The sequence below is a fragment of the Cryptomeria japonica genome, unplaced genomic scaffold (assembly GCF_030272615.1).
Source record: "Cryptomeria japonica unplaced genomic scaffold, Sugi_1.0 HiC_scaffold_74, whole genome shotgun sequence".
In the NCBI taxonomy this organism is placed as follows: domain Eukaryota; kingdom Viridiplantae; phylum Streptophyta; class Pinopsida; order Cupressales; family Cupressaceae; genus Cryptomeria; species Cryptomeria japonica.
Genome location: NW_026728896.1, coordinates 42,501 through 65,000, shown reverse-complemented (window position 1 = coordinate 65,000; position 22,500 = coordinate 42,501). Strand labels below are relative to the sequence as shown.

The 22,500-nt window shown below is 60.9% G+C and overlaps 2 non-coding genes across 2 annotated transcripts; both read left to right on the top strand.

The window, feature by feature from the left end:
• Positions 1 to 11,054: 11,054 nt before the first annotated feature.
• On the top strand, positions 11,055 to 11,173 carry LOC131864009 (5S ribosomal RNA). The gene has a single exon (XR_009362901.1). It is a non-coding gene; the product is annotated as a 5S ribosomal RNA (ribosomal RNA).
• Positions 11,174 to 18,990: 7,817 nt separating this feature from the next.
• LOC131864007 (5S ribosomal RNA) lies at positions 18,991 to 19,109 on the top strand. The gene has a single exon (XR_009362899.1). It is a non-coding gene; the product is annotated as a 5S ribosomal RNA (ribosomal RNA).
• The last annotated feature ends 3,391 nt before the right edge of the window (positions 19,110 to 22,500 follow it).

Sequence of the window (22,500 nt, the reverse complement as noted above, 5' to 3'; positions counted from 1 at the left end):
AGTGCCAACCCCTTATCCCGCGATGCGTCCGATACACAGATAGTTCCAAGGCGGCCGAGGAGCCTCACCGCATATCAATCGGGGTGCGAGGCGAGGGATGGGGCGGGAAGGCCCCAACGGCTAGACGGAAGAGGCTTCAGGGCCACCTCGGAATGGTCCAAGCATCGGACGCGCTTGGGGCGACTGCCAGTGCCAACCCCTTATCCCGCGATGCGTCCGATACACAGATGGTTCCAAGGCGGCCGAGGAGCCTCACCGCATAGCAATCGGGGGTGCGAGGCGAGGGATGGGGCGGGAAGGCCCCAACGGCTAGACGGAAGAGGCTTCAGGGCCGCCTAGGAATGGTCCAAGCATCGGACACGCTTGGGGCGACTACCAGTGACAGCCCCCTATCCCGCGATGCGTCCGATACGAAGATGGTTCCAAGGCGGCCGAGGAGCCTCACCGCATAGCAATCGGGGTGCGAGGTGGGGGATGCGGCGAGATGGCCCCAACGGCTAGACGGAAGAGGCCACAGGGCCGCGTCGGAATAGTCCAAGCATCGGACGCGCTTGGGGCGACTACCAGTGACAACCCCTTATCCCGCGATGCGTCCGATACGAAGATAGTTCCAAGGCGGCCGAGGAGCCTCACCGCATAGCAATCGGGGTGCGAGGTGGGGGATGCGGCGAGATGGCCCCAACGGCTAGACGGAAGAGGCTGCAGGGCCGCCTCGGAATAGTCCAAGCATCGGACGCGCTTGGGGCCACTACCAGTGACAACCCCTTATCCCGCGATGCGTCCGATACGAAGATAGTTCCAAGGCGGCCGAAGAGCCTCACCGCATAGCAATCGGGGTGCGAGGTGGGGGATGCGGCGAGATGGCCCCAACGGCTAGACGGAAGAGGCCACAGGGCCGCCTCGGAATAGTCCAAGCATCGGACGCGCTTGGGGCGACTACCAGTGACAACCCCTTATCCCGCGATGCGTCCGATACGAAGATAGTTCCCAGGCGGCCGAGGAGCCTCACCGCATAGCAATCGGGGTGCGAGGCGAGGGATGCGGCGAGATGGCCCCAAAGGCTAGACGGAAGAGGCTGCAGGGCTGCCTCGGAATAGTCCAAGCATCGGACGCGCTTGGGGCGACTACCACTGCCAACCCCTTATCCCGCGATGCGTCCGATACACAGATAGTTCCGAGGCGGCCGAGGAGGTGGGGGATGCAGCGAGATGGCCCCAACGGCTAGACGGAAGAGGCTGCAGGGCCGCCTCGGAATAGTCCAAGCATCGGACGCGCTTGGGGCGACTACCAGTGACAACCCCTTATCCCGCGATGCGTCCGATACACAGATAGTTCCGAGGCGGCCAAGGAGCCTCACCGCATAGCAATCGTGGTGCGAGGTGGGGGATGCGGCGAGATGGCCCCAACGGCTAGACGGAAGAGGCTGCAGGGCCGCCTCGGAATGGTCCAAGCATCGGATGCGCTTGGGGCGACTACCACTGCCAACCCCTTATCCCGCGATGCGTCCGATACACAGATAGTTCCAAGGCGGCCGAGGAGCCTCACAGCATAGCAATCAGGGTGCGAGGCGAGGGATGCGGCGAGAAAGCCCCAACGGCTAGAGGGAAGAGGCTTCAGGTCCGCCTCGGAATGGTCCAAGCATCGGACGCGCTTGGGGCGACTACCAGTGACAACCCCTTATCCCGCGACGCGTCCGATACACAGATAGTTCCAAGGCGGCCGAGGAGCCTCACCGCATAGCAATCGGGGTGCGAGGCGAGGGATGCGGCGAGAAGGACCCAACGGCTACACGGAAGAGGCTTCGGGGCCGCCTCGGAATGGTCCAAGCATCGGACGCGCTTGGGGCGACTACCAGTGACAACCCCTTATCCCGCGACGCGTCCGATACACAGATAGTTCCAAGGCGGCCGAGGAGCCTCACCGCATAGCAATCGGGGTGCGAGGCGAGGGATGCGGCGAGAAGGACCCAACGGCTAGACGGAAGAGGCTTCGGGGCCGCCTCGGAATGGTCCAAGCATCGGACGCGCTTGGGGCGACTACCAGTGACAACCCCTTATCCCGCGACGCGTCCGATACACAGATAGTTCCAAGGCGGCCGAGGAGCCTCACCGCATAGCAATCGGGGTGCGAGGCGAGGGATGCGGCGAGAAGGACCCAACGGCTAGACGGAAGAGGCTTCGGGTCCGCCTCGGAATGGTCCAAGCATCGGACGCGCTTGGGGCGACTACCAGTGACAACCCCTTATCCCGCGACGCGTCCGATACACAGATAGTTCCAAGGCGGCCGAGGAGCCTCACCGCATAGCAATCGGGGTGCGAGGCGAGGGATGCGGCGAGAAGGACCCAACGGCTAGACGGAAGAGGCTTCGGGTCCGCCTCGGAATGGTCCAAGCATCGGACGCGCTTGGGGCGACTACCAGTGACAACCCCTTATCCCGCGACGCGTCCGATACACAGATAGTTCCAAGGCGGCCGAGGAGCCTCACCGCATAGCAATCGGGGTGCGAGGCGAGGGATGCGGCGAGAAGGACCCAACGGCTAGACGGAAGAGGCTTCGGGTCCGCCTCGGAATGGTCCAAGCATCGGACGCGCTTGGGGCGACTACCAGTGACAACCCCTTATCCCGCGACGCGTCCGATACACAGATAGTTCCGAGGCGGCCGAGGAGCCTCACCGCATAGCAATCGGGGTGCGAGGCGAAGGATGCGGCGAGAAGGACCCAACGGCTAGACGGAAGAGGCTTCGGGTCCGCCTCGGAATGGTCCAAGCATCGGACGCGCTTGGGGCGACTACCAGTGACAACCCCTTATCCCGCGACGCGTCCGATACACAGATAGTTCCAAGGCGGCCGAGGAGCCTCACCGCATAGCAATCGGGGTGCGAGGCGAGGGATGCGGCGAGAAGGACCCAACGGCTAGACGGAAGAGGCTTCAGGGCCGCCTCGGAATGGTCCAAGCATCGAACGCGCTTGGGGCGACTACCAGTGACAACCCCTTATCCCGCGACGCGTCCGATACACAGATAGTTCCGAGGCGGCCGAGGAGCCTCACCGCATAGCAATCGGGGTGCGAGGCGAGGGATGCGGCGAGAAGGACCCAACGGCTAGACGGAAGAGGCTTCAGGGCCGCCTCGGAATGGTCCAAGCATCGGACGCGCTTGGGGCGACTACCAGTGACAACCCCTTATCCCGCGACGCGTCCGATACACAGATAGTTCCGAGGCGGCCGAGGAGCCTCACCGCATAGCAATCGGGGTGCGAGGCGAGGGATGCGGCGAGAAGGACCCAACGGCTAGACGGAAGAGGCTTCAGGGCCGCCTCGGAATGGTCCAAGCATCGGACGCGCTTGGGGCGACTACCAATGACAACCCCTTATCCCGCGACGCGTCCGATACACAGATAGTTCCGAGGCGGCCGAGGAGCCTCACCGCATAGCAATCGGGGTGCGAGGCGAGGGATGCGGCGAGAAGGACCCAACGGCTAGACGGAAGAGGCTTCAGGGCCGCCTCGGAATGGTCCAAGCATCGGACGCGCTTGGGGCGACTACCAGTGACAACCCCTTATCCCGCGACGCGTCCGATACACAGATAGTTCCGAGGCGGCCGAGGAGCCTCACCGCATAGCAATCGGGGTGCGAGGCGAGGGATGCGGCGAGAAGGACCCAACGGCTAGACGGAAGAGGCTTCAGGGCCGCCTCGGAATGGTCCAAGCATCGGACGCGCTTGGGGCGACTACCGTTGCCAACCCCTTATCCCGCGATGCGTCTGATACACAGATAGTTCCGAGGCGGCCGAGGAGCCTCACCGCATAGCAATCGGGTTGCGAGGCAGATTATTGGGAAGGGAACCCCCTGGGATGCGGCTCAAGCAGTGCCCAAAGGGACTGGAATGCGGAATCACATCGAGAGACCCAAATGCTATACGAGGGCTCAAATCGAATTATCGATTTGGCCACGACATGGACGCATCGGAACGACTACCTTTGCCGAACCACTCGCAATTGCATCCATACCGAAACCAATAGACATTTCCGTTAGAGCCCTCGCATAGCATTCGGGAATCTCGCATGCCCCTCTAAATCGACCAATGCTGGCGCTCAATGAAAATCCGAGCGCTACCACCGTTCGAGCGCCAGCATTGGTCGAGTTAGAGGGGCACGGGGGAGAATGCTCCAGTCAACACCTCCCCTATATAAGTTATTTGTCCGATTCTCGCACAACCGTAGTCTGCCTCGTCGAATCAAACAACGGTCCCAGATTCCGACTTCCGTTCCGTAGAGACCCAAAAGCTAGATGGAGGCTCGCAAGAAAGAGAGTCGGCGCATAGCAATCGGGTTTCTCGAACGTTTAGGGACCGAGCTCACTTGCGGATAGGGCAAAATCCGCCAAGCAACCCAAAAGCTAGACGGGGGCTCGAATCGAATCGCCTAGGCGGCCACAACAACGACGTGTTGGATCGACTACCAGTGCCAAACCATTCAGCAAGACTAGTCTGTGTCGAGGCCGGATAGAGATTCTCAGAGAGCGCCCGCATAGCATTTAGGAGACCTGCCGCGTCCCTCACACTCGACAAATGGTGGTGCACGTTTATAAATCCGAGCGATCCCAACCCTTTCAAGCACCAACATCGGTCGAGATAGAGGGGCACGGAGGGGGCTGCGTGAGACAACACAGTCCCCTATATAAGTTATTTGTCCGATTCTCACACATCCGAAGAATGGTCATCAAATCGGACAACAGCCCAAACTTCCGACTTCCGTCCCAGAAAGCCCAAGAGCTATCTAAAACGTTCATGGCCGGAACTCGATCGCGGCTATACCAGTCCGCCAAGCAACCCAAAAGCTAGACTGGAGCTCTAGTCGAATCACCTCTGTGGCCATTGCAAGGACGTGTTGGAGCGACTACCATTGCCGAACCATTCCGCAGGTCGAGTCCATACCAAGGCCGCATAGAGATTCACGATGAGCTCCTGCATAGCAATCAGGAGACTTGCCGTGTCCATCACAATCGATAAATCCTGGTGCAAGATTTTTGCATCCGAGCGCTCCAACCAGTCGAGCACCAGCATCAATCGACATAAACGGGCACGGGGGGAGGATGCTCGAGAACACTACCTCCCCTATATAAGTTATTTGTCCGATTCTCAAGCAGCCGAAGTCTGGTCATCGAATCGGGTCAAAGACCACAACTTCCGACTTTACCCACAATGCAAGTCATCGAATCGAACATCGGCCCCCGAGTCGGACTCCATGCGTATGTCAGGTCATCGGACCCAAATTCCGCCTTCCTGCGCATGGCGGGCCATCAATATCAACTCGGTCATCGGACCCAAACTCCGCCTTTTTGCGTATGGCACGCCTTCAAATCGGTCATCGGACCCAAATTCCGCCTTCCTGTGCATGGCGGGCCATCAACATCAACTCGGTCATCGGACCCAAATTCCGCCTTTCTGCGCATGGCACGCCATCAACTCGGTCATCGGACCCAAATTCCGCCTTCCTGCGCATGGCAGGTCATCGGACACAAATTCAGACCTCGCCAATATGCCTACGTATCGAATCGGTCATCGGACCCAACTTCCGACTTCATCCATACTGTAGGGTCTTTGAGGTTGGCGCGGTGCGCTCAACCCAGGGAGTCGACCCATCGAAGCATACACCTCCCCTATATAAGCTATTTGTCCGATTCCCACACCTGTGTAGTTTGCACCTCTGACCAGGACATCGACCCCAACTTCCGAACTCGACTGCAACGACGGCACCAGCGCCTTGGTGCGCACCTTGCGACGCACAGTCCCAACATTCGCCTTCCTGCACATGGCAGGTCATCGGACCCAAATTCCGACCTCGCGAGTATGCCTACATATCGAATCGGTCATCGGACCCAACTTCCGACTTCATCCATACCGTAGGGTCTTTGAGGTTGGCGCGGTGCGCTCAACCCGGGGAGTCGACCCAACGAAGCATACACCTCCCCTATATAAGCTATTTGTCCGATTCCCACACCTGTGTAGTTTGCACCTCCGATCAAGACATCGACCCCAACTTCCGAACTCGCCTCCAACGACCGAACCAGCGCCTTGGTGCGCACCTTGCAACGCACAGTGCCAACATTCGCCTTCCTGCACGTGGCAGGTCATCGGACCCAAATTCCGACCTCGCGAGTATGCCTACATATCGAATCGGTCATCGGACCCAACTTCCGACTTCATCCATACCGTAGGGTCTTTGAGGTTGGCGCGGTGCGCTCAACCCGGGGAGTCGACCCAACGAAGCATACACCTCCCCTATATAAGCTATTTGTCCGATTCCCACACCTGTGTAGCTTGCACCTCCGATCAGGACATCGACCCCAACTTCCGAACTCGACTAAAAAGACCGCACCAGCGCCTTGGTGTGCACCTTGCAACGCACAGTGTCAACATTCGCCTTCCTGCACATGGCAGGTCATCGGACCCAAATTCCGACCTCATGAGCATACCTACTAATCGAATCGGTCATCGGACCCAACTTCCGACTTCATCCATACCGTAGGGTCTTTGAGGTTGGCGCGGTGCGCTCAACCTGGGGAGTCGACCCATCGAAGCATACACCTCCCCTATATAAGCTATTTGTCCGATTCCGACACCTGTGTAGTTTGCACCTCCGCTCAGGACATCGACCCCAACTTCCGAACTCGCCTGCAACGACCGAACCAGCGCCTTGGTGCGCACCAAAAGTGCGCACTTTTGGAGGGCACTTTTCTGCGCTCCAAAGGTGCGCACTTTTGGAGGGCACTTTTTGGAGGGCACTTTTCTGCGCTCCAAAGGTGCGCACTTTTGGAGGGCACTTTTTGGAGGGCACTTTTCTGCGCTCCAAAGGTGCGCACTTTTGGAGGGCACTTTTTGGAGGGCACTTTTCTGCGCTCCAAAGGTGCGCACTTTTGGAGGGCACTTTTTGGAGGGCACTTTTCTGCGCTCCAAAGGTGCGCACTTTTGGAGGGCACTTTTTGGAGGGCACTTTTCTGCGCTCCAAAGGTGCGCACTTTTGGAGGGCACTTTTTGGAGGGCACTTTTCTGCGCTCCAAAGGTGCGCACTTTTGGAGGGCACTTTTTGGAGGGCACTTTTCTGCGCTCCAAAGGTGCGCACTTTTGGAGGGCACTTTTTGGAGGGCACTTTTCTGCGCTCCAAAGGTGCGCACTTTTGGAGGGCACTTTTTGGAGGGCACTTTTCTGCGCTCCAAAGGTGCGCACTTTTGGAGGGCACTTTTTGGAGGGCACTTTTCTGCGCTCCAAAGGTGCGCACTTTTGGAGGGCACTTTTGTGCACTCCAAAGGTGCGCACTTTTGGAGGGCACTTTTCCTGTGCTCCAAAGGTGCACACCTAGGTGAGCACCTTCGACCACACCTTGTAGCACACCAAACTCTGACTTTCGACTTCATCCGCAATGCAGGGTCTTTGAGGTTGGCGCAATGCGCACAACCAGGGGAGTCGACCCATCAAACCCAACACCTCCCCTATATAAGCTATTTGTCTGATTCTCATACATGCGTAGCCTGCAGGAGCAATTAGGACATCGACCCCAACTTTCGGCTTCTAAACGAAAACAAGGTCTTTGAGGTTGGTGTAATGCGAACAACTAGGGGAGTCAACCCATCAAACCCAACACCTCCCCTATATAAGCTATTTGTCTGATTCTCATACATGTGTAGTCTACAGGAGCAATTAGGACATCGACCCCAACTTTTGACTTCTTAACGAAAACAAGGTCTTTGAGGTTGACGTAATGCGCACAACCAGGGGAGTCGACCCATCAAACCCAACACCTCCCCTATATAAGCTATTTGTCCGATTCTCATACATGTGTATCCTGCAGGAGCCATTAGGACATTGACCCCAACTTTTGACTTCTTAACGAAAACAAGGTCTTTGAGGTTGGCGTAATGCGCACAACCAAGGGAGTTGACCCATCAAACCCAACACCTCCCCTATATAAGCTATTTGTCTGATTCTCATACATGTGTAGCCTGCAACAACGATTAGGACATCCACCCCAACTTCTGAATTCGTCTGCGTTGACCGCACCAAAGGTGCACGCCTTGGTGCTCACCAAAATCCGACTTCCGACTTCTTCTGCTATGCGGGGTCTTTGAGGTTGGCGCAGTGCGCACAACCAGGGGAGTCAACCCACCGAATGCAACACCTCCCCTATATAAGCTATTTGTCTGATTCTCATACATGCGTAGACTGCAGCAATGATTAGGACATCCACCCCAACTTTTGACTTCTTAAACAAGACAGGGTCTTTGAAGTTGGTGCAGTGCACACAACCAGGGGAGTCGACCCATCAAACGCAACACCTCCCCTATATAAAGCTATTTGTCCGATTCTCATACGTGTAGTCTGCAGCAGCGATTAGGACATCGACCCCAACTTCCGAATTCGTTTGCATTGACCGCACCAAAGGTGCACGCCTTGGTGTGCACCCTGGAGTGCACTTTGGTGCTCACCTCGGTGCACACTTTGGTGTGCACCTCGGTGTGCACCAAAGGTGCGCACCTTGGAGCGCACCAAAGGTGTACACTTTGGAGCGCACCACATAGGGTCTTTGAGAGGTTGGCGCAGTGCGCACACCAAGGTGGGTGTTGAGGTGCGTGCCGAGGTGGGTGGGTGCTAGGGTGCGCTCCATGGTGGGTGCCAGGGTGGGTGCGTGCTAGGGTGGATTCCAAAGAGGGTCATAGGGTGGGTGCCAAGGTGGGTTGGTGATATAGTGGGTTCAAAGGTGGGTACTAGGGTGGGTTCCAAGGTGGGTCACAAGTTGGGTGCCAGGATGCGTGGGTGTTAGGTTGGGTGCCAAGGTGGGCTCCTGCGTGGGTGGGTGCTAGGGTGGGTTTCAAGGTGGACGCGAGGGCGGGTGCCAAGGTGGGTAACAAGTTGGGTGTTAGGATGGGTGAGTGCTAGAGTGGGTGCCAAGGTGGGTGGGTGCTAAGGTGGATGCCAAGGTGGTTCACAGGGTGGGTGGGTTCTAGGGTGAGTTCCAAGGTGGGTCACAGGTTCAGTGCTAGGGTGGGTGTCAAGGCGGGTGTCGAGGTGCCTGGGTGCTAGGGTGTGGATGCCAATGTGGGTCATAGGGTGGGTACTAGGGTGGGCTGCAATGTGGGTGCCAAGGTGGGTAACATGCTCGGTGGGTTCTAAATTGGGTGCCAGGGTGGGTGTGCACCCACCTTGCCCGAGGTGGGTGCCAAGGTGCCAGTGTGGGTGGGTGCTAAGGTGGATGCCAAGGTGGGTGAGAAGGTGGGTGATAGGTTGAGTGGTAGGATGGGTGGGTGCCAAGATGGGTCACAGGGTGGGTGCAAGGGTGGGTAGGTGCTAGGGTTGGTGTCAGGGTGGGTGGGTGCTAGGTTGGGTTCCAAGGTGGGTGCGAGGGTGAGTGTCAAGGTGGGTCACAGGTTAGGTGCTAGGATGGGTGAGTGCTAGGGTGCAAAGGTGCCAGGGTGGGTGCTAGGATGGGTCGATGCTAGGGTGAGTGGCAAGGTGGGTCCACAAGTGTCAAGGTGGGTGCCGAGGTGGGTGCCAAGTCGGCGACTGCTATGGTGGATGCCAAGGTGGGTCACGGGGTGGGTGCCAAGTTGCTAGGTTGGGTTCCAAGGTGGGTGCCAACGTGGGTGCTAGGGTGCGTGGGTTAAAGGGTGTGTCACAACGTGGGTGCCAGGATGGGTGCGCACCCACACTGGCCAAGACGGGTGCGGGTGCAAGGTTGGGTTCCAAGCCCGGTCACAGGCTGGGTGCTAGGATGGGTGGGTGCCAAGGTGGGCACCAGGGTGGGTGCACCCACCCTGGCCAAGGTGGGTCACGGGGTGGGTCCTAGGGTGGGTAACGGGGTGGGTACTAAGGTGCGTGCCAAGGTGGGTCATAGGGTGGGTGCCAAGGTGGGCACCAGGGTGGGTGTGCACCAACCCTAGCCAGGGTAGGTCACGGGGTGGTTGTCGGGGTGGGCGTCAAGGAGCCAAGGTGGGTGGCAAGTAGCCAAGTTGCGTGCCAAGGTGGGTGTCGGGGTGGGTGCCAAGGATCCAAGGTGGGTGCCAAGGAACCAAGGTGGGTGTCTGGGTGGGTGCCGAGGTGGGAGCCAGGGTGGGTCCCAAGGTGAGTGCAAAGGTGGGTGCCAGGGTCAAGGTGAGTGCCAATGTGGGTTCCAAGGTGCCAGGGTCAGGGTGAGTGCCAATGTGGGTTCAAAGGTGCTAAGTTGGGTGCGAGGTTGGGTGCGAGGGTGGGTGGGTGCCAAGGTGTGCTAGGTGGAAGCCCGGGTGGGTCGGCATCCCATGGGTGTCGAGTTGGGTGCCTGATGGGTGCTTCTTGTCAAGTTTTAGTCGTCGGGACTCATTTCGAGCCTTAGAGGTCGTTTCTTGTCCGGTTGCCCTGTCTTCGACCTGGGAACCCAATTTTGGTCCTCGGGTCCCATTTTTTTTTGTCTCGCATCCCACTTTTGGCCTGTGGCCTTTTCGGGGTCGATTCTCGTTTTGGGCATCAGAGCATGTTTCTTCTCCTAAAACCCAATATTTGTTTATTAAGTCTCGGAACACATTTTTGTTCTCGTGGACCCATCATGGGTCTTGGAACGCATTTGTGGTCCTTGGGTCCCATTTTGCATCCCGAAACTTGTGTTTTGGTGCTTGATCCCTATTTTGGGTGCCCACCTTGCACCAAGTGCGCACCCGGGGCAAACCGAGCGCCTTGGTGCACCGGGGCAAGATCGAGCGTGCACCCGAGGCGCCCCGAACATGCACCAAGGTGCACTCGGCCCACATGTGAGCGCAGGTCGTTGCGCCCGAGGTGGTGTGTGGGCACCGCGTTGCAGACGGGACACTGCACGCACACGACGCCCCCTCCAGGTGCACGCACGTAGGCCGGGCCGGGTGCACACCCGACGCCCTAGCAAGGTGCGCGCACCCGGGCAGGGCTCACACTTGGCGAACGGGGCGCACTTCGCGAGGGAGGGTGTGCACCTCGACGGGGGTGGGTGGCCGGGGTGGATTCGCACGTGGGTCGCGGTTTGCTAAGTACACACTGCGACAAGCTCATAACGGGTGCGATCATACCAGCATTAGTGCACCGGATCCCATCAGAACTCCGCAGTTAAGCGCGCTTGGGCCGGAGTAGTACTGGGATGGGTGACCTCCCGGGAAGTCCCGGTGTTGCACCCTTTTTTAGTTTTTCGCCGGGCGTCGCAATGCTATTTGAATAAACCTTTTGCCCGTTTGCGTTCTCGTCGGGGCCGGGCCGGGCCGGGGTGCGCTGCCCGCACTACCGCGCGCGCGGGGGCGACACCGAGCGCGCACCCGAGGCACCCCGAGCACACAGGCCACGGTGCAACCCGGGCGTTGTGCGCGCACCCCGGTGCGCCCGAGGTGCTGCGCGCGCACCCAGGTGAAATCGGTGTGCACCTCGGCCAGTGCGCGCTCGGTCGAGTCGCGCACGTTGGCCAAGGTGCACGGTGATGTTTCTTACTCTAAGGTTCCGCACCAGACGCCCGGGACAGGTGAGCGAAGCTGGGCGGGGCCGGGTGCGCGGCCGGGGCAGGTGCACGCAGCTGGAGAGAGCTTTGGAGCACACTTCGGAGCGCACCAATGATGCGCTCCATTCAAAAGTTTCCTGAAAAGGCAAAAAAAGTTGAGATTATAGAATTTCCCACTTGAGAGATTGTAAAAAAAAAAAATTTAAAATGAAGGAAACGCGGGTGCCAAGGTGTGCGCAGCCCAGCCAAGGTGTGCGCACCAAGGCGCCCACCCTGGCGAAGGTGCACGCAAGGTGCGCACCCGAGGCAAACCGGACAATTAACCCAACTTTCGACTTCGCGCGCACCTTGGAGCGCACTTCGGAGCGCTCCTTGGTGCGCACCAATCTTGGGCACCTCGGAGTGCACCATGGCGCCCACCAAGGTGCGCACCCGGGGCAAACCGAGCTCCGACTTCGTGCGCACCTTGGAGCGCACGAAAGGTGCGCACCATGGCGCCCACCAAGGTGCGCAGCCCAGCCAAGGCGTGCGCATCAAGGTGCGCACCCTGGCGAAGGTGCGCACCCGGGGCAAACCGAGCTCCGACTTCGTGCGCACCTTGGAGCGCACAAAAGGTGCGCAACCCAGCCAAGGTGTGCGCACCCCGGTCAAACCGAGCTCCGAATCGTGCGCACCAGAGGTGCACGCCATCGTGCGCACCTTGGAGCACACTTCGGAGCCCTCCTTGGTGCGCGCCGATGTTGCGCACCTCGGAGCGCACCCGGGGAAAACAATGCAATTAACCCGACTTTCGACTTCGTGGGCACCTCGGAGCGCTCTCGGGTTCGCACCTCGGAGCACACCGAGGTGCGCACCTTTGATGCGCTGCCTTCACCAATTTCCAGAAAAGGCAAGAAAACATTGAGAAGGTGTGCGCACCGAGGTGCCCACCCTGGCGAAGGTGCACGCGAGGTGCGCACCCGGGGCAAACCGGGCTCCGACTTCGTGCACGCCGCACCTTGGAGCACACTTCGGAGCGCTCCTTGGTGCGCACCAGGGCGCGCAACCCAGCCGAGGTGCCCACCCCGGCGAAGGTGCACGCGAGGTGCGCACCCGGGGCAAACCGGGCTCCGACTTCGTGCACGCCATGGTGCCCACCGCGGCGAAGGTGCACGCGAGGTGCGCACCCGGGGCAAACCGGGCTCCGACTTCGTGCACGCCGCACCTTGGAGCACACTTCGGAGCGCTCCTTGGTGCGCACCATGGTGCCCACCAGGGCGCGCAACCCCGCCGAAGGTGCACGCGAGGTGCGCACCCGGGGCAAACCGGGCTCCGACTTCGTGCACGCCGCACCTTGGAGCACACTTCGGAGCGCTCCTTGGTGCGCACCATGGTGCCCACCAGGGCGCGCAACCCCGCCGAAGGTGCACGCGAGGTGCGCACCCGGGGCAAACCGGGCTCCGACTTCGTGCACGCCATGGTGCGCACCGCGGCGAAGGTGCGCACCCGGGGCAAACCGGGCTCCGACTTCGTGCACGCCGCACCTTGGAGCACACTTCGGAGCGCTCCTTGGTGCGCACCAGGGCGCGCAACCCAGCCGAGGTGCCCACCCCGGCGAAGGTGCACGCGAGGTGCGTACCCGGGGCAAACCGGGCTCCGACTTCGTGCACGCCGCACCTTGGAGCACACTTCGGAGCGCTCCTTGGTGCGCACCATGGTGCCCACCAGGCCGCGCAACCCAGCCAAGGTGTGCGCACCAAGGTGCACGCGAGGTGCGCACCCGGGGCAAACCGGGGTCCGACTTCGTGCACGCCGCACCTTGGAGCACACATCGGGGCGCTCCCGGGTTCGCACCGGCGTTGCGCACCGTGGTGGGCACCTCGGAGCACACCAAGGTGGGCAGCGAGGTGCGCACCTTTGATGCGATGCCTTCACTAATTTCCATAAAAGGCAAAAAAAAAACGAGATTTTAAAATTTCCGTTTTGAAAGATAGTGAGAAAAAGGGAATGCTGGTGCCATCTTGAGCCCGCCCTGGTGCGCAGCCCAGCCAAGGTGTGCGCACCAAGGTGCCCACCCTGGCGAAGGTGCGCGCCCGGGCAATTAATCCAACTTCCAACTTCGCGCGCGCCAGGGTGGGAGCGCACCCAACAACCGGGCCTGGGAAGAGCCAATGCGAGAAACCCCACCAAACGCTCTGACAAAAAAAGAGGGGGCGCTCCAGTAACCCCGCTTCGGAGCGCACCCTGGGCAAACCCAGCCAAGGTGCCCACCCCGGCCAAGGTGCAGGCGAGGTGCGCACCCGGGGCAAACCGGGCTCCGACAACGTGCACGCCGCACCTTGGAGCACACTTCGTAGCGCTCCCGGGTGCGCACCTCAGAGCACACCAAGGTGGGCAGCGAGGTGCGCACCTTTGATGCGCTGCCTTCACTAATTTCCAGAAAAGGCAAAAAAAAAAGGAGATTTTAAAATTTCCGTTTTGAAAGATAGTGAAAAAAACGGAACGCGCGTGCCATCTTGAGCCCGCCCTGGTGCGCAGCCCAGGTAAGGTGCCCACCCTGGCAAAGGTGCGCACCCGGGCAATTAACCCTACTTCCGACTTCGTGCGCGCCAGGGTGGCAACCGGGCCTCGGAAGAGCCAATGCGAGAAACCCCACCAAACGCTCCGACAAAAAAAGAGGCGGCGCTCCAATAACCCCGCTTCGGAGCGCAGCCGGGGCAAACCCAGCCAAGGTGCCCACCCCGACGAAGGTGCACGCGAGGTGCGCACCCGGGGCAAACCGGGCTCCGACAACGTGCACGCAGCACCTTGGAGCACACTTCGAAGCACTCCCGGGTGCCCACCGGCGTTGCGCACCGTGGTGGGCAGCGAGGTGCGCACCTTTGATGCGCTGCCTTCACTAATTTCCAGAAAAAGGCAAAAAAAAATGAGATTTTAAAATTTCCGTTTTGAAAGATAGTGAAAAAAAAGGAACGCGGGTGCCATCTTGAGCCCGCCCTGGTGCGCAGCCCAGGCAAGGCATGCGCACCAAGGTGCCCACCCGAGGTGCACACCCGGGGCAAACCGGGCTCCGACTTCGTGCAGGCCGCACCTTGGAGCACACTTCGGAGCGCTCCTTGGTGCGCACCATGGTGCCCACCAGGGCGCGCAACCCAGCCAAGGTCTGCACACCAAGGTGCCCACCCCGGCGAAGGTGCACGCGAGGTGCGCACCCGGGGCAAACCGGGCTCCGACTTCGTGCACGCCATGGTGCCCACCGCGGCGAAGGTGCACGCGAGGTGCGCACCCGGGGCAAACCGGGCTCCGACTTCGTGCACGCCGCACCTTGGAGCACACTTCGGAGCGCTCCTTGGTGCGCACCATGGTGCCCACCAGGGCGCGCAACCCAGCCAAGGTGTGCGCACCAAGGTGCACGCGAGGTGCGCACCCGGGGCAAACCGGGGTCCGACTTCGTGCACGCCGCACCTTGGAGCACACATCGGAGCGCTCCCAGGTTCGCACCAGCGTTGCGCACCTTTGATGCGCTGCCTTCACTAATTTCAAGAAAAGGCAAAAAAAAACGAGATTTTAAAATTTCCGTTCTGAAAGATAGTGAAAAAAACGGAACGCGGGTGCCATCTTGAGCCCTTCCTGGTGCGCAGCCCAGGCAAGTTGTGCGCACCAAGGTGCCCACCCTGGCGGAGGTGCGCGCCCGGGGCAATCCGGGCTCCGACTTCGTGCACTGCATGGTGCCCACCAAGGCGCGCAACCCAGCCAAGGTGCCCACCGCAGCGAAGGTGCACGCGAGGTGCGCACCCGAGGTGCACACCCGGGGCAAACCGGGCTCCGACTTCGTGCACGCCGCACCTTGGAGCACACTTCAGAGCGCTCCTTGGTGCGCACCAGGGCGCGCAACCCAGCCGAGGTGCCCACCCCGGCGAAGGTGCACGCGAGGTGCGCACCCGGGGCAAACCGGGCTCCGACTTCGTGCACGCCATGGTGCCCACCGCGGCGAAGGTGCGCACCCGGGGCAAACCGGGCTCCGACTTCGTGCACGCCGCACCTTGGAGCACACTTCGGAGCGCTCCTTGGTGCGCACCATGGTGCCCACCAGGCCGCGCAACCCAGCCAAGGTGTGCGCACCAAGGTGCACGCGAGGTGCGCACCCGGGGCAAACCGGGGTCCGACTTCGTGCACGCCGCACCTTGGAGCACACATCGGGGCGCTCCCGGGTTCGCACCGGCGTTGCGCACCGTGGTGGGCACCTCGGAGCACACCAAGGTGGGCAGCGAGGTGCGCACCTTTGATGCGATGCCTTCACTAATTTCCATAAAAGGCAAAAAAAAAACGAGATTTTAAAATTTCCGTTTTGAAAGATAGTGAGAAAAAGGGAATGCTGGTGCCATCTTGAGCCCGCCCTGGTGCGCAGCCCAGCCAAGGTTTGCGCACCAAGGTGCCCACCCTGGCGAAGGTGCGCGCCCGGGCAATTAACCCAACTTCCAACTTCGCGCGCGCCAGGGTGGGAGCGCACCCAACAACCGGGCCTGGGAAGAGCCAATGCGAGAAACCCCACCAAACTCTCTGACAAAAAAAGAGGGGGCGCTCCAGTAACCCCGCTTCGGAGCGCACCCTGGGCAAACCCAGCCAAGGTGCCCACCCCGGCCAAGGTGCAGGCGAGGTGCGCACCCGGGGCAAACCGGGCTCCGACAACGTGCACGCCGCACCTTGGAGCACACTTCGTAGCGCTCCCGGGTGCGCACCTCAGAGCACACCAAGGTGGGCAGCGAGGTGCGCACCTTTGATGCGCTGCCTTCACTAATTTCCAGAAAAGGCAAAAAAAAAAGGAGATTTTAAAATTTCCGTTTTGAAAGATAGTGAAAAAAACGGAACGCGCGTGCCATCTTGAGCCCGCCCTGGTGCGCAGCCCAGGTAAGGTGCCACCCTGGCAAAGGTGCGCACCCGGGCAATTAACCCTACTTCCGACTTCGTGCGCGCCAGGGTGGCAACCGGGCCTCGGAAGAGCCAATGCGAGAAACCCCACCAAACGCTCCGACAAAAAAAGAGGCGGCGCTCCAATAACCCCGCTTCGGAGCGCAGCCGGGGCAAACCAAGCCAAGGTGCCCACCCCGACGAAGGTGCACGCGAGGTGCGCACCCGGGGCAAACCGGGCTCCGACAACGTGCACGCAGCACCTTGGAGCACACTTCGAAGCACTCCCGGGTGCCCACCGGCGTTGCGCACCGTGGTGGGCAGCGAGGTGCGCACCTTTGATGCGCTGCCTTCACTAATTTCCAGAAAAAGGCAAAAAAAAATGAGATTTTAAAATTTCCGTTTTGAAAGATAGTGAAAAAAAAGGAACGCGGGTGCCATCTTGAGCCCGCCCTGGTGCGCAGCCCAGGCAAGGCATGCGCACCAAGGTGCCCACCCGAGGTGCACACCCGGGGCAAACCGGGCTCCGACTTCGTGCAGGCCGCACCTTGGAGCACACTTCGGAGCGCTCCTTGGTGCGCACCATGGTGCCCACCAGGGCGCACCCGAGGCAAACCGGGCTCCGACTTCGTGCACGCCGCACCTTGGAGCACACATCGGAGCGCTCCCAGGTTCGCACCAGCGTTGCGCACCTTTGATGCGCTGCCTTCACTAATTTCCAGAAAAGGCAAAAAAAAACGAGATTTTAAAATTTCCGTTCTGAAAGATAGTGAAAAAAACGGAACGCGGGTGCCATCTTGAGCCCTTCCTGATGCGCAGCCCAGGCAAGTTGTGCGCACCAAGGTGCCCACCCTGGCGGAGGTGCGCGCCCGGGGCAAACCGGGCTCCGACTTCGTGCACTGCATGGTGCCCACCAAGGCGCGCAACCCAGCCAAGGTGCCCACCGCAGCGAAGGTGCACGCGAGGTGCGCACCCGAGGTGCACACCCGGGGCAAACCGGGCTCCGACTTCGTGCACGCCGCACCTTGGAGCACACTTCAGAGCGCTCCTTGGTACGCACCAGGGCGCGCAACCCAGCCAAGGTGCTCACCCCGGCGAAGGTGCACGCGAGGTGCGCACCCGGGGCAAACCGGGCTCGGACTTCGTGCACGCCGCACCTTGGAGCACACATCGGAGCGCTCCCGGGTTCGCACCAGCATTGCGCACCTTTGATGCGCTGCCTTCACTAATTTCCAGAAAAGGCAAAAAAAAGAAAAAAATGAGATTTTAAAATTTCCGTTTTGAAAGATAGTGAAAAAAACGGAACGCGGGTGCCATCTTGAGCCCGCCCTGGTGTGCAGCCCAGGCAAGTTGTGCGCACCAAGGCACCCACCCTGGCCAAGGTGGGTCACGGGGTGGGTCCTAGGGTGGGTAACGGGGTGGGTACTAAGGTGCGTGCCAAGGTGGGTCATAGGGTGGGTGCCAAGGTGGGCACCAGGGTGGGTGTGCACCAACCCTAGCCAGGGTAGGTCACGGGGTGGTTGTCGGGGTGGGCGTCAAGGAGCCAAGGTGGGTGGCAAGTAGCCAAGTTGCGTGCCAAGGTGGGTGTCGGGGTGGGTGCCAAGGATCCAAGGTGGGTGCCAAGGAACCAAGGTGGGTGTCTGGGTGGGTGCCGAGGTGGGAGCCAGGGTGGGTCCCAAGGTGAGTGCAAAGGTGGGTGCCAGGGTCAAGGTGAGTGCCAATGTGGGTTCCAAGGTGCCAGGGTCAGGGTGAGTGCCAATGTGGGTTCAAAGGTGCTAAGTTGGGTGCGAGGTTGGGTGCGAGGGTGGGTGGGTGCCAAGGTGTGCTAGGTGGAAGCCCGGGTGGGTCGGCATCCCATGGGTGTCGAGTTGGGTGCCTGATGGGTGCTTCTTGTCAAGTTTTAGTCGTCGGGACTCATTTCGAGCCTTAGAGGTCGTTTCTTGTCCGGTTGCCCTGTCTTCGACCTGGGAACCCAATTTTGGTCCTCGGGTCCCATTTTTTTTTGTCTCGCATCCCACTTTTGGCCTGTGGCCTTTTCGGGGTCGATTCTCGTTTTGGGCATCAGAGCATGTTTCTTCTCCTAAAACCCAATATTTGTTTATTAAGTCTCGGAACACATTTTTGTTCTCGTGGACCCATCATGGGTCTTGGAACGCATTTGTGGTCCTTGGGTCCCATTTTGCATCCCGAAACTTGTGTTTTGGTGCTTGATCCCTATTTTGGGTGCCCACCTTGCACCAAGTGCGCACCCGGGGCAAACCGAGCGCCTTGGTGCACCGGGGCAAGATCGAGCGTGCACCCGAGGCGCCCCGAACATGCACCAAGGTGCACTCGGCCCACATGTGAGCGCAGGTCGTTGCGCCCGAGGTGGTGTGTGGGCACCGCGTTGCAGACGGGACACTGCACGCACACGACGCCCCCTACAGGTGCACGCACGTAGGCCGGGCCGGGTGCACACCCGACGCCCTAGCAAGGTGCGCGCACCCGGGCAGGGCTCACACTTGGCGAACGGGGCGCACTTCGCGAGGGAGGGTGTGCACCTCGACGGGGGTGGGTGGCCGGGGTGGATTCGCACGTGGGTCGCGGTTTGCTAAGTACACACTGCGACAAGCTCATAACGGGTGCGATCATACCAGCGTTAGTACACCGGATCCCATCAGAACTCCGCAGTTAAGCGCGCTTGGGCCGGAGTAGTACTGGGATGGGTGACCTCCCGGGAAGTCCCGGTGTTGCACCCTTTTTTAGTTTTTCGCCGGGCATCGCAATGCTATTTGAATAAACCTTTTGCCCGTTTGCGTTCTCGTCGGGGCCGGGCCGGGCCGGGGTGCGCTGCCCGCACTACCGCGCGCGCGGGGGCGACACCGAGCGCGCACCCGAGGCGCCCCGAGCACACAGGCCACGGTGCAACCCGGGCGTTGTGCGCGCACCCCGGTGCGCCCGAGGTGCTGCGCGCGCACCCAGGTGAAATCGGTGTGCACCTCGGCCAGTGCGCGCTCGGTCGAGTCGCGCACGTTGGCCAAGGTGCACGGTGATGTTTCTTACTCTAAGGTTCCGCACCAGACGCCCGGGACAGGTGAGCGAAGCTGGGCGGGGCCGGGTGCGCGGCCGGGGCAGGTGCACGCAGCTGGAGAGAGCTTTGGAGCACACTTCGGAGCGCACCAATGATGCGCTCCATTCAAAAGTTTCCTGAAAAGGCAAAAAAAGTTGAGATTATAGAATTTCCCACTTGAGAGATTGTAAAAAAAAAAAATTTAAAATGAAGGAAACGCGGGTGCCAAGGTGTGCGCAGCCCAGCCAAGGTGTGCGCACCAAGGCGCCCACCCTGGCGAAGGTGCACGCAAGGTGCGCACCCGAGGCAAACCGGACAATTAACCCAACTTTCGACTTCGCGCGCACCTTGGAGCGCACTTCGGAGCGCTCCTTGGTGCGCACCAATCTTGGGCACCTCGGAGTGCACCATGGCGCCCACCAAGGTGCGCACCCGGGGCAAACCGAGCTCCGACTTCGTGCGCACCTTGGAGCGCACGAAAGGTGCGCACCATGGCGCCCACCAAGGTGCGCAGCCCAGCCAAGGCGTGCGCATCAAGGTGCGCACCCTGGCGAAGGTGCGCACCCGGGGCAAACCGAGCTCCGACTTCGTGCGCACCTTGGAGCGCACAAAAGGTGCGCAACCCAGCCAAGGTGTGCGCACCCCGGTCAAACCGAGCTCCGAATCGTGCGCACCAGAGGTGCACGCCATCGTGCGCACCTTGGAGCACACTTCGGAGCCCTCCTTGGTGCGCGCCGATGTTGCGCACCTCGGAGCGCACCCGGGGAAAACAATGCAATTAACCCGACTTTCGACTTCGTGGGCACCTCGGAGCGCTCTCGGGTTCGCACCTCGGAGCACACCGAGGTGCGCACCTTTGATGCGCTGCCTTCACCAATTTCCAGAAAAGGCAAGAAAACATTGAGAAGGTGTGCGCACCGAGGTGCCCACCCTGGCGAAGGTGCACGCGAGGTGCGCACCCGGGGCAAACCGGGCTCCGACTTCGTGCACGCCGCACCTTGGAGCACACTTCGGAGCGCTCCTTGGTGCGCACCAGGGCGCGCAACCCAGCCGAGGTGCCCACCCCGGCGAAGGTGCACGCGAGGTGCGCACCCGGGGCAAACCGGGCTCCGACTTCGTGCACGCCATGGTGCCCACCGCGGCGAAGGTGCACGCGAGGTGCGCACCCGGGGCAAACCGGGCTCCGACTTCGTGCACGCCGCACCTTGGAGCACACTTCGGAGCGCTCCTTGGTGCGCACCATGGTGCCCACCAGGGCGCGCAACCCCGCCGAAGGTGCACGCGAGGTGCGCACCCGGGGCAAACCGGGCTCCGACTTCGTGCACGCCGCACCTTGGAGCACACTTCGGAGCGCTCCTTGGTGCGCACCATGGTGCCCACCAGGGCGCGCAACCCCGCCGAAGGTGCACGCGAGGTGCGCACCCGGGGCAAACCGGGCTCCGACTTCGTGCACGCCGCACCTTGGAGCACACTTCGGAGCGCTCCTTGGTGCGCACCAGGGCGCGCAACCCAGCCGAGGTGCCCACCCCGGCGAAGGTGCGTACCCGGGGCAAACCGGGCTCCGACTTCGTGCACGCCGCACCTTGGAGCACACTTCGGAGCGCTCCTTGGTGCGCACCATGGTGCCCACCAGGCCGCGCAACCCAGCCAAGGTGTGCGCACCAAGGTGCACGCGAGGTGCGCACCCGGGGCAAACCGGGGTCCGACTTCGTGCACGCCGCACCTTGGAGCACACATCGGGGCGCTCCCGGGTTCGCACCGGCGTTGCGCACCGTGGTGGGCACCTCGGAGCACACCAAGGTGGGCAGCGAGGTGCGCACCTTTGATGCGATGCCTTCACTAATTTCCATAAAAGGCAAAAAAAAAATGAGATTTTAAAATTTCCGTTTTGAAAGATAGTGAGAAAAAGGGAATGCTGGTGCCATCTTGAGCCCGCCCTGGTGCGCAGCCCAGCCAAGGTGTGCGCACCAAGGTGCCCACCCTGGCGAAGGTGCGCGCCCGGGCAATTAACCCAACTTCCAACTTCGCGCGCGCCAGGGTGGGAGCGCACCCAACAACCGGGCCTGGGAAGAGCCAATGCGAGAAACCCCACCAAACGCTCTGACAAAAAAAGAGGGGGCGCTCCAGTAACCCCGCTTCGGAGCGCACCCTGGGCAAACCCAGCCAAGGTGCCCACCCCGGCCAAGGTGCAGGCGAGGTGCGCACCCGGGGCAAACCGGGCTCCGACAACGTGCACGCCGCACCTTGGAGCACACTTCGTAGCGCTCCCGGGTGCGCACCTCAGAGCACACCAAGGTGGGCAGCGAGGTGCGCACCTTTGATGCGCTGCCTTCACTAATTTCCAGAAAAGGCAAAAAAAAAAGGAGATTTTAAAATTTCCGTTTTGAAAGATAGTGAAAAAAACGGAACGCGCGTGCCATCTTGAGCCCGCCCTGGTGCGCAGCCCAGGTAAGGTGCCCACCCTGGCAAAGGTGCGCACCCGGGCAATTAACCCTACTTCCGACTTCGTGCGCGCCAGGGTGGCAACCGGGCCTCGGAAGAGCCAATGCGAGAAACCCCACCAAACGCTCCGACAAAAAAAGAGGCGGCGCTCCAATAACCCCGCTTCGGAGCGCAGCCGGGGCAAACCCAGCCAAGGTGCCCACCCCGACGAAGGTGCACGCGAGGTGCGCACCCGGGGCAAACCGGGCTCCGACAACGTGCACGCAGCACCTTGGAGCACACTTCGAAGCACTCCCGGGTGCCCACCGGCGTTGCGCACCGTGGTGGGCAGCGAGGTGCGCACCTTTGATGCGCTGCCTTCACTAATTTCCAGAAAAAGGCAAAAAAAAATGAGATTTTAAAATTTCCGTTTTGAAAGATAGTGAAAAAAAAGGAACGCGGGTGCCATCTTGAGCCCGCCCTGGTGCGCAGCCCAGGCAAGGCATGCGCACCAAGGTGCCCACCCGAGGTGCACACCCGGGGCAAACCGGGCTCCGACTTCGTGCAGGCCGCACCTTGGAGCACACTTCGGAGCGCTCCTTGGTGCGCACCATGGTGCCCACCAGGGCGCGCAACCCAGCCAAGGTCTGCACACCAAG